Consider the following 11,312-nt stretch of genomic DNA (forward strand, 5'->3'; position numbering starts at 1 on the left):
ATCTATCATATATGTATACAGTTATCCCAAGATATCCCGCAGTTGAAGAAACGGCATGAATATCACAATTATAAACCAAGTCTCTATTAAACCACGTAAAAAGCTTTTACAACCTACACAATGTAAACTTCAGATCGTATTAATTAAACCTATACTCAATCCGACATTACAAGGGTCCCGTAAATCTTTGTATTGTGGGGCAGCCAGCCCGTGTAACCTAACATAAACTTACCTAACCTAACATATTTAAAAGCTTCAGCCCGATTAATTGCTTTTGATTTTCTCTTGAAAATATTTAAACAAAATTACATTTTTGTTCATAAAATTTCTTCATATTTGACAGTTTCAAATTGAGCTCTGATTATAATCGAAAAACTCGTAACTTCCATTCAATATTTGATTATCAATCAATTTTATTCAAACTCTTTATATACGTATACATATTTTTGACATATATTCCTACATTCCAATCAATTTCTTAATTTGCTTGTATGTGTTTTTGATTTGCGAACATACAAATTAAAGTTCTGCCTTTCTTCGTGTGCAATAGCGTTTCTTGTGCAAATTCATAAAATTAAATTTGTGTTATTAAATGATTAATTCAATCACACAATTATGAAGTTTAGCTTTAAAGTCGAAAACTTTCCAAAGCACTGCACACTCGACACAATGGTATTGCTTACGAGCTCACACGTCAGCTCACACCAATACACACGCATTTACATATATTATATATGTGTTACAAGTAAGTTCCTGCAAAAAATGCGACTAGTCCGGGATGTGTCCGGGATTAGTCGCAAAGGAACATGCGACTAATCCCACTTTACATCTCTTTGTATGGACTGAACTGTTCCCTTTTGTTCGAGCATGTCCTATGAAGAGACTAATTGTACCCATTTATACCCAAATGGGTATAAAAAGGGACTAGTCGCTTTGTAGGTCGCAATGGTAGCAGAATGAGACCAGTCGTTATAAAACCTCTAAAATCCCTTTAACAATCAAGATAAATTTTATCCGAAGCCTTCGTTTTAAAATATGTATTTTTATTTAATTGACTTTAAACACTTTAAATACAGCTTCTCTAACATAAATCTGACAAATCAAAATTTTTGCAAAACTCATGAAAGAAATTATCATCAAAATTTAAAAAAATGTATCTTAAAAAAAATCGTTTACGCAGTTTTGTACTCCACTCAAAAAGTTCGCGTTGATTTCTTGCTTTCATATAACGCGTGAACAAAAGCTTTCTTAAAGCATTTAGCTTTTTCGAAAGCAATGGCTTTGCGCAGCGCGTCCTCCGGCGACAATCCCTTAAATGGTAATTTAGCAAGGGCTCCTAAATGAAAAGAAGATTTAATTTAACTTGAAATAAAAACATACATATGTGTAAAACAATGGTATGGAATATTTATCTTACCAGTCAATGAAGCATAAAAATTTGGGAAAGATTTTAAGCTTATCTTTCCATGTGAACCATCCACGTTTATTGACGCTATGACGTCCTTATTTAACAGCAGCCTTATATTTCTGAGATTGTTGCATAAAATAGCAGACATCGCAGATTCCTATAAAACGAGTTCCTGTTTGGGTTCTTCGAAAACTTCGTCCGCTACAGCTCTGAGAGCCCGGCCAACAGCAATTATTTGTTCGTCGTCAAATGAAACCACTTGCACATTAGTAGAATCCATTACAGCAGCACATGGGTTCTCAAATTTCAGCAACACACTAATAACCTCTATTGACTTTAAATCCCTGCAAACAATATAATATTAATACGCGTTTGTTATCTGATTATATGTTTATTTACCTTAGTTATTATTCTTCAATGCGTTTTCTTTATTCCATAATCTATATAACAAAGCCAAAAAACTAAATATTTTGCGCTTCGTTATTTCAAGTGGCTGCTGTCAAACAATTGATTTTGACAATTGCCATGTAAATACCATTCACAATAGTCAAACTTGTTGATAACTATTTGACCATTTTTATTATTGTCCTACATGTACGAAATTCATTACTTATGGTTTTTTTTAAATGTAATAGGTTATGATAATTGAATTGAAGGAAATTCAGTAACTTTGCTTTGAAATTTATGAATGTATTTTTGCCAAAATTCTAACTTTTTTCCCAATAGTACCCGATAGGGATTAATTGAGACTAATTGATCTCCAATTATACCCGTTTGAGACTAGTTGCGACTAATTAATACTCAATTGTTCCACATCGAGACTAGTCCCGGAATACTCTCTTTAGAGATTAGTCGCACAATTTTTTGCAGGGTTATACGCAGAATATATACATGCATATGCATAGGAATGCATGCGTTTGTGTGTGTGTGCGATTACAATTTGCAAGCGCACGGATGCATTCATGTGGCAAGTGGCAAGTGGCAAAAGTTTGCATTTGGTTATTATGCGGCTGAGGGCGCAACAATGAAGCAATAAAAACTTTTTGTTACAACTCAAATTTCAAGCCGTAATTCGCAGAGACAATTGCGCCAAGAAATGTCTACGAAAGCGCACATTTACACGCACACACACACACTTAAGTGCCGAGCGTTTCGGTGACTTCGCAAGCATTTTTGCTTTACTAAATCAAGAAAAGACGAATTTCTCGCAAATTCTCCGCTGAGTTGAATTAATCCTTTGGCGGAAGGAAACTGTTAGTTACAACAAAAAGTATTTTCTTACATTTTTATTTGTTTTTGTATATTACAACAGGTTTTTTGCAGCCAAGTTGAAAGAGTTCTAGCACTTAATTGGTGAAATTAAGTTTGAAAAGCATCAAAAAGATTTGATTGTGAGCATTTTTGAATAGAGAAGGATCTCTGCCTTCTTAATTGTTATATATTTTTCATATATATATATATATATCTGGCACACATATGAAATTTATGTACTTTTGTGGAAACCAAATTTTTGGAATAAATATGTTCGCGGGATTCTCAAGACGTATATCTGGGGATATCCTTAGACTAACTTACCTGGCACGCAAAATAGTGAAGCGTTCAATATTTTTTCAAATGAAGTCATTTCCCAAACATAACACAATCCATCATCGTGTTTTGAAGCTGCCTTGACAGAATTTTCCCTTACAATAAAATAATTTGATTCTACTATTAGCAAAATGTTCGGAAAAACACTTGGATCAGATAAAATTTCTAACTTTAGGACTAATAAATTTATACAATTATAATTAAGAACAAAGCATACTACCTCAAGGCTGGAAAAAACTGTAATTATCGCTATCCGTAAACTTCACAAATCAAATAGCTCAATCGGTGACTTCTGACCGATTTCTCGCAAAAATTTTGGAAAAAATCATTTCAAAGAGAATAATGTGGTATGCTAAACGAAAGAAATTAATAAGCCTCAATAAGTTTGCTTTTCAAAGTGGTCTTGGTGTCATTGACCCCCTACTTTACTTTGAACAGTCATCCTCTTCAACAATATCTGCAAAAAACTTTATCCGTCCGCAACCTAGACTTTAAGAAAGCTTTTGATAGAATTGCAGCCCATAGAGCTACAAAAACTATAGAAATGAGGCATTGGAAACAAAATGTATAGCTTTATAAAAGTATTCCTTTCAAATTGTAACTCCAATATTTTCCCCCCACCATAATATCATACCACATAGATCTCCTTTCTCAGCAGCACTATTTAATGTAGCCTTTAACCAGCACAGCAACTTAATAGCCTCAAACCGAAACGTAGACTATCTTATCTACGCTGACGAAGTCTTAATATTCTCGGTTTTCACGAATTTGAATAAAGTCAAAGCTCTATCACATACACATCTCAAGGACTCGCAAATTGTGGACACTGGGCTAAAACACACCACATAGTGGCAAGGAGAAGTATTCGCGCATTCACCACCTGAACAACCAAAGTTGTATTAACTGAAGCAATCATCATGAACAAAATTCAGCAAAATGATGCTCATGCAAAAGTTTCTGCAGTGTAAAAACTCGATCTTCTTTATTCTTTCGAAATAAAATCGTAAAATCAATCGATCTTAAAATGCTTGAATATTATAAATTAGCTTCAATTTCGGCACGGTTTTTCATGAAAGTGAACACTCATCCGCACTGGCTGACGCTAAAATCGTCTATAATAAGTACGCTCTTCGGATTTCAAAAAACAACCACCTATGAAGAGCAATATAACCAGCTAGACAATGATGCATTAGAAAAGTACAAACCGGAGTGGAAATTAGTATACACCGACGGTTCCAAATCAGATACACCTACCGTCGGAACTTTACCAACATGCTACTTGATACTTACAGTTGAAGCGGCTGCGATATATGAAGCGATTCTATTTGTCGCAAAAACAGGAAAAAGTATATCATATGGACCGACAGCAAATCGACTAATAACGCTATTTTGAATAAGACAATATCACAATGCTGATTAACAAAACAAAAGAAATTTTATATCAACACGAAAAAAGAGTTAAGATCATGTGGGTACCGGGGCATGCTGGTATTGTAGGGAACCAATCAACAGATGACCGTGCATGTCCAGGGATCCTCTTGATCTTTCATTCGATCACTGTACATTGAAAGACATTCGCAGCATGTCAAAGAAATACTACTCCACGAATCAGTATGGACAGATTGGTTAAATTAACAATCAACAATTTACTAAAATAAATAATGATATCACACTTAATTTAATTGTAACTAAACAAATTTTAAATACCTACAGCCACACATTATACTGTAATACGAAAAACCTTTTTCGACTGCCCAATATAAGAGCTAAAGGAGAGCGCTTTAACGTAGTGAATTTTTTTATTTACAATTAGTTGTTTTGTAAACAAATAAAACATATATTTTGATAACGCAAAAAAATAATAGCTTCTATGAGAAGCTTGTATAATACAATCGATATAGAGATCAAACCACCGAACTGAGTATCAAAGTATGAATATATGTATGTATCTAACCACCCACCAATATGGATAGTATGAATAGTAAAAAGTCAAGTCAATATACTTTTTTAAAGAAATATTAAGTGTTTCGACAAGGCTTGGAAATTAGAGAAACGAACAAACATCTGGTATATATGTATATAGACTGGCACAAGACTGATATAATAAGTACAGTAAATATAATATCGCATTCGATGGAACGATGAGCTGTACGAGATATACGACGACATTGACATAGTTCAGCGAATTAAAAGACAGCGGCTACGCTGGCTAGGTCATGTTGTCCGGATGGATGAAAACACTCCAGCTCTGAAAGTATTCGACGCAGTACCCGCCGCGGGAAACAGAGGAAGAGGAAGACCTCCACTCCGGTGGAAGGACCAAGTGGAGAAGGACCTGGCCTCGCTTGGAATATCCAATTGGCGCCACGTAGCGAAGAGAAGAAACGACTGGCGCGCTGTTGTTGACTCGGCTATAATCGCGTAAGCGGAGTCTACCCTAATAAAGAAGAAGAAGAAGTAAAGGGTGATTTTTTAAGAGCTTGATAACTTTTTTTTAAAAAAAAACGCATAAATCTCATCGGTTCTTTATTTGAAACGTTAGATTGGTTCATGACATTTACTTTTTGAAGATAATTTCATTTAAATGTTGACCGCGGCTGCGTCTTAGGTGGTCCATTCGGAAAGTCCAATTTTGGGCAACTTTTTCGAGCATTTCGGCCGGAATAGCCCGAATTTCTTCGGAAATGTTGTCTTCCAAAGCTGGAATAGTTGCTGGCTTATTTCTGTAGACTTTAGACTTGACGTAGCCCCACAAAAAATAGTCTAAAGGCGTTAAATCGCATGATCTTGGTGGCCAACTTACGGGTCCATTTCTTGAGATGAATTGTTGTCCGAAGTTTTCCCTCAAAATGGCCATAGAATCGCGAGCTGTGTGGCATGTAGCGCCATCTTGTTGAAACCACATGTCAACCAAGTTCAGTTCTTCCATTTTTGGCAACAAAAAGTTTGTTAGCATCGAACGATAGCGATCGCCATTCACCGTAACGTTGCGTCCAACAGCATCTTTGAAAAAATACGGTCCAATGATTCCACCAGCGTACAAACCACACCAAACAGTGCATTTTTCGGGATGCATGGGCAGTTCTTGAACGGCTTCTGGTTGCTCTTCACCCCAAATGCGGCAATTTTGCTTATTTACGTAGCCATTCAACCAGAAATGAGCCTCATCGCTGAACAAAATTAAAGCGCGAAACACATTTCGAACCGAACACTGATTTTGGTAATAAAATTCAATGATTTGCAAGCGTTGCTCGTTAGTAAGTCTATTCATGATGAAATGTCAAAGCATACTGAGCATCTTTCTCTTTGACACCATGTCTGAAATCCCACGTGATCTGTCAAATACTAATGCATGAAAATCCTAACCTCAAAAAAATCACCCTTTAAATATAATATAGTATTCAATTCGGCTTCCATAAATGCGATCGGGTTGCACTATATGGCATTAGAAAGAAATTAAGATTTCGTAGTATAGGCTTCTCAGACAATTTTGTGATTTCAGGCAATCAGTATTGTTTGAGCAAGCGTCAGAGATGAACATCAGCGATTTTTTACGTATTTTTGTTGAAAAAGGCGAAAACGCAGGCCGCTAAAAATGGGAATAGTATTTATGGTCCTTATACTATAGCAGCCACTCATGCAGTTTTTGTTTCGATTAATCTCTTCCGATAATTTTGATTCTGGAGCGCTTTTTCGGAAACATATTGATAAAATGATGGGAATCGTCGAGTCCGATCATTGATTGCCCAGGAGCTAAACATTGCGCAATGAATCGATTGGAACTATTTGAACAATGTCGGATAAAAAAAGATGCCCGATGTCTGAGCGCCGCAAGAGCTAAGGCATAAATACGCCATGGATCAAAATTTATTCTGCGTATCGCTGGCAAATCCATATTTTGGAAAAATTATATATTTTTTACTAGAGCTAATATATGAAATAGTCAGAGAATACCTAGAGAATTTAGTCGAATTCGAAATTTTTTATTTGTATTGTTTTCGTATTTGCAATCCTATTTTCGAAAAAAGTATCCGTTGACTTTTGTGTCGTAGAAAGTAAAAACGAAAATTCTGGCATAGGGGGATGCAACTTTTGCATAATTGTAAGAGAGATGCGAATTTCGAAGAGAATACGTTTTCCAATCGATATACAGGTAAAGACCGCTGTTCTTGTTCGACTTATTGAAAATACAGCAACATTTGCTGAATTTTGTATATGCAGATAGACAAGAAACTTGAAAACACTAAAGTCTCGCAGGATTTCATCAAATATATTGAAATAATGCCTTGAACTATTGGTCTACCAATGGTTTCAGAACAAAGGGATATTACTGGTAAATGTGAAGAAGACGAACTTGCCAAGGCAGGACCACCTTACTATTAGACTTCGAGATAGAGAAAATTTCATGCCTCTAGCTACTTGTAGAGATTAGTCATAGTCTAGGTAGACTCAATTACTAACTTGCTTAAAAAGCAAGCAAATGACATAAAAACTCTTGTATGGAAATTGGCAGGTCACTGTATTTCTAATTAGCAGACAAAGCAGGGAACACTATACAGTGACTATTGCAGAAGTTGTTAGGAGTTAGAAGATGATATTATAGATCTTCTAAGCGAGCTTTGTATGGGAAAGGATTCGCAACTATTGGCCGAGAGCTTCTTGACAATGTCTGGGAGAGGGGACATATACAATTTTTTCTATGAGAGGACATAGTAGAGGGAGCGGAGCACAAGGGGGTTCAGAGAGGACATAAAAGAGTAAGGGGATTTTAGACCCGGTGAATGGTCTTTGTTTTAAATATTCAATATTACCGATATAAGAGTTTCGGCGATATCAATTAAATCAACAATAATATATCTTGCTCGATTTCATCCGCAACTTTCCGCTTTTTGCCTTTGACGTTATATTCGCCAAGAGAAGTGAATGAATGACTTGAATAAGGCACGATCTTCGTTAAGATACCAACTTTTTATGCCACTTTCTTGAATTCTTGGTACTGCATTGAGGCACAATAAGGCTGCAAGACTTATCAGTCCTAAACAAATAACCCTCAAACCTTATCTGCATAGCATTACCATACCATATCTCTGTCACCTTTCACTCATATGTCAAAGAATTCTGCATCATCCTGCCAAAATTTAACGACCAATTCCATTTAAATGTTGCACTAATGGTTTACAGATGCTTTCATCAGCAAGTCATCAGTTGATCTATCAGATATTGATTTCCGGGGAAAATCACATCAAATGTTTTTACTTTTGCTGATAAATGAATTAATTAAGTTGCAAACTTAAAAATATCTACATGAACACATTAGCTCAGGTAGTACTGTTATTAGAGATTAGTTTAATGAAATTTTCAAACTCTCACTCACGCCCCGCACCGTCCTCAGCTAAAGTGTATGTACCTTTGATGCCCAACATCAGTAATATTGCCTTTTTCTTTTGCCAATTATTTGTGTTTCGATTTGTATGTATGTACCGTAATGCTGAATTTTCATTTATTCCCATCTCGGCTGCTTTTGTTGGCAACACGCTATTAATTTAACTTCCACCTCGACATTTGTGCTCCCATGGCTGCAACAAATGTCTTTCAATGTGCCACTATTTCTCAACAGTTCCATTCATTGCGCCCTTCTGACACCAGATGGACTTGCTGAGGAGACATTGTACAACAAACACATAAACACGCCTCAGCATCAACAGTGCCCGTATACCTTACGGCTTCGGTTCAATTTACTATTCCACTCCATTACCATTGCTTTCATTTGCTTTTCAAGCTATGATTGTCAGTCAAGCTGCTGTTGGCTATGGTCCGCCTTCACCTCAGCCAGTGCTCGATGCCTGGAGCCCGTTGGCCGTTGCCCGACCGCCTGCCAAGTTATTCATCAGTTCTGCTCGTTTGTGCTAGATGAAAATATTGTATTTTCAATTTGTGATCTTTATCAGCAGGTGTTGTGCACCGTCGTCGCCATTTCCGACCTCTATTTATGCCATTGGAAGGACAAAGCAATGTCGACTGCTGTGTTGATTTAATTAAATTACTAGGCGAAAAAGAATCGAACAATTGGTGGTGTTTACACCTATGCATCTATATGAACAAATATCTGTTTGTTTGTTTGTTAGGGTGTACATAAGGTCACATTTACAAACGTACATAACGGTATATACATATATTCTTATATATGCTTGAAAGTACGGAATATCTTAATAAAGCTTACGAGTATATGAATGGATTTCATATTGCATAATTATGTACCCCCTATAGGGTTCTCATAATTGAATATGACTTGTGGCCTTATTTACATAAATAAATATATATTTAATATGTTTCACCGATATTCTAGCGCAATATTTGAAGTAATAGAAACTGAGACTATGAACGTTTGAAACCTTTCGGCCGTTGTTAGACTAATGCCGAAGAAAATTCTCCAATCTCCGAGCATATTATTCAGATGGGAACCGTATAGTATATATTGATGAGCCATGCTCAGTTACTCTGAAAATTATGTGGAGGATAATAGAATAAAACCTCACGATCTCCTTCGCCAAACCGCTGATTGAAGATGCGCGAGTTAGCTGAGGCGATATATCCTATACGAAACTGTCGACGAAACACGTAACCACTTGTACACCTCACGGACTAAGGGAGAGTTCATGTTGGATGACTTACGCGGTTGTAGCCGACTTAAAAATAGCGCGGCAGCCCTTTCTTCTATTCGCTATTTGACGACAATTCGAGATACCAAGGGCTGCTAGGTCCTTCTCCACATGATCTCACCAACGGAGAGGAGGTCTTTCTTCTCATGTGCTTCTACCGACGGCTACTAAATCGAAAACTTTCAAAGTTCTCTTCCATTCGGACAATATGACCTAGCCAGCGTAGCCGCTGTCTCTTAATACAAGAAGACTGTAACTTCTCTATTGAGCTCTGGCGCTCGCATTATTTTCTCCAGCAATATTTTTAAGAAGTCACATGATATGTAGTCTTCTTGTCTGAATCCTCGCTTCATATCGAACGGTTCGGAGAGGTTGTTCCCGATCTTGACGTTGTTTCTCAAAGTCAGTTTACTCAGCCGTTTTGCCTGTGCGGGACTACCAAATTCCGACACATCGGCATAGATTCAATTTTTTTTTGTGCAATCGAAGGCGGTTTTTAAATCGACGAAGAGTTGGTGTGTTTCGATCTTCCTTTCACAGGTCTTTTCTAAAATTTGGCGAATGGTGAAAATCTGGTCCTCATTAGGTTTTCCAGATCTAAAGTCACACTGATAAGATCCAATCTGCTTGTTGACTATATGCTTCAATCTTTCAAGCACTACGCTCGATAAGATCTTATATGCGGTATTAAGGAAACCCACGGCAATTGGCGCAGGTTGGATAGATAACACTTAGGCTCCAATCTTCGGGCATGATTTCATCCGAATTTCTTGCAAAAGAGCTATTTCGCTGTCGGTTTTAATAGTAGCTTCTCGACGTCGGATCTTCCCCAGGTCCTCGGAGCGCACGCACGTCAAGAACATTGGATACATATCAACCACCTCTCATAACATAATCGATCTGGTTTCGAGCATTTAAATCCGGAAACAGCCAAGTAGCTTCATGAATTTTTTTGTGCTAGGATCTTTTACCACAAACAACTATATTTCGGGCCCGTGCGACGTTGATCAGCCTCAATTCATTGGAATCGTCAAACACAATTTTTACATCGTGGCGAAAACAGTTGTCATAAGCGCACCCCAGTCGCTCATAAGTGCCACAAGGAACTACTCGTCTGCGGTCTTGTCCCGCCCATTATCATTTCTTGGACGGTGGTGATGTCAGTCCTTACCTCTTCCGATTTCCAGGTGCATGCTGCTAAATCATAGTCCTTATTACGGTTGCTGTGGTTGTGTACCAAAAGAGGGGTCTTTAATGCTAGACATGACCAATTCTCGCTCTCAGCCACACCTCTGGTGAACAGACGCTGCAATTAGACTTCAGCGAACCCTAAAACTGAATATGTCGGAGTGGTTCCGCTGAAGCTTCCTCTCTTTTAGCCGTAGCCTCAGGCTCCACACGAGTTGGCTACCGCATCGTACACAAAGGTTACTCAAGAGTAGGATTACGGTATAGCCCTACGACTTTAACTGGTTACCCAGAGGCATGACTATAACCCCTTTGCACCCAACTTCAGCGAGTACTATAATTTACACTCAGTTTACGCGGAGATGGATAGGTTAGATTAAGTTTGGTTGTATGATTGATCTAAAGTTGATGAATCTCAGTTAGACTAATATTTATTTTTACCCAAAGGCTTCTTAAAGTACATTACCTTA

The 11,312-nt window shown here is 37.3% G+C and overlaps 1 long non-coding RNA gene across 1 annotated transcript; it reads right to left on the reverse strand.

Annotated features, from left to right (window-relative positions):
* Positions 1-1,022: 1,022 nt before the first annotated feature.
* LOC125775840 (uncharacterized) lies at positions 1,023-2,279 on the reverse strand. Its single transcript, XR_007421407.1, has 2 exons — positions 1,808-2,279; positions 1,023-1,752 (listed from the first exon to the last, which is right to left on the reverse strand). It is a non-coding gene; the product is annotated as an uncharacterized LOC125775840 (long non-coding RNA).
* Between the last annotated feature and the right edge of the window lie 9,033 nt (positions 2,280-11,312).

This window comes from Bactrocera dorsalis, chromosome 1 (assembly GCF_023373825.1).
Source record: "Bactrocera dorsalis isolate Fly_Bdor chromosome 1, ASM2337382v1, whole genome shotgun sequence".
Taxonomy (NCBI): Eukaryota; Metazoa; Arthropoda; class Insecta; order Diptera; family Tephritidae; genus Bactrocera; species Bactrocera dorsalis.